This window comes from Orycteropus afer, unplaced genomic scaffold (assembly GCF_000298275.1).
Source record: "Orycteropus afer afer isolate SDZICR_OR568_19922 unplaced genomic scaffold, OryAfe1.0 scaffold00003, whole genome shotgun sequence".
NCBI classification, from domain to species: domain Eukaryota; kingdom Metazoa; phylum Chordata; class Mammalia; order Tubulidentata; family Orycteropodidae; genus Orycteropus; species Orycteropus afer.
In genome coordinates, this window is record NW_006921590.1 from 5333271 (window position 1) to 5334490 (window position 1220).

The 1220-nt window shown below is 37.5% G+C and overlaps 1 protein-coding gene across 1 annotated transcript in view; it reads left to right on the plus strand.

Moving 5' to 3' along the window:
* NEK10 (NIMA related kinase 10) overlaps positions 1 to 1220 on the plus strand; it is a 425054-nt gene that overhangs the window by 270884 nt on the left and 152950 nt on the right. The window lies entirely within an intron of this gene.

Below are 1220 nucleotides of genomic sequence, written 5' to 3' on the forward strand. Positions count from 1 at the left end.
TGAACAAGAACCAGACAAGGATGCCCTCTATCTCCACTTCTATTCAACATTGTATGGGGAGTCCTAGCCAGGGCAGTAAGGCAAGAAAGAGAAATCAAAGGCATCCAAATTGGTAAGGAAGAAGTCAAACTATCCCTATTTGCAGATGACATGATCCTATTTTTATAGAAAACCTAAGAGACTCAGCAAGAAAACTACTGTAACTTATGAAAAACTTAACATAGTGGCAGGATACAAGATCAACATACAAAAATCAGTTGGATTTCTCTATATCAGCAAAGAAGTCTCTGAAATGGAAATGAGGAAATCAATACCATTTATAATAGCTGTTGTTGTTGTTATTAGGTGCCATTGAGTCATCTCTGACTCATAGAGACCCTATGCAAAGCAGAATGAAACACTGCCAGTCCTGCACCAGCTCCACAATCCCTGCTATACTTGTGCCCATCACCTCAGCCACTGTGTCAATCCATCTCATTAAGGAACTTCCCTCTTCTGTTGACCCTCCACCTTACTAGCATGACATCCTTCTCCAGGGAATGGTGCCCTCTGACACCATGACCAAAGTAGGAAGTCTCACACTCCAAGATCTCAAAACCTACTACAAAGCCACACTTGTCAAAACAGCCTGGTATTGGTACAAAGATAAACACATAGAGCAGTGGAGCAGCATCAAGAATCCAGAAACTGATCCATCAACCTATTTTTTATTTCCAAATGATTTTTGACAAAGGGCCTAAATCCATTAAATGGGGAAGAGATAGTCTCTTTCACAAATGGGCTGGCAAAACTGAATATCGATTTGCAGAAAAATGAAACAAGATCCATATCTCACACCATACACAAAAATGAACTCCAGGTAGATCGAAGATTAAATGTCAAACCTGAAACTATGTAGTTCATCAAAGAAAAAATAGGGGCAAACTTAGGGGGCTAATTTATGGCATAAATAGACTATCAAGCATAACCCAAGATTCACAAACAGCAGAAGATAAACTACATGTTTGGGAACTCCTAAAAGTTAAATTCTTATGTGCATAAAAAATCTTCTTCAAAAGAGTAAAAATAGAACCTACAGAATAGGAAAAAAATATTCAGCAATGATATACTGGAAAAGGAATTCTCTCTAAAATTTATTGAAAACTCCAATACCTCAATAACAAAATTACAAACAATCCAATTAAAAATTGGGTGAAAGACATGAACAGACACTTCACCAA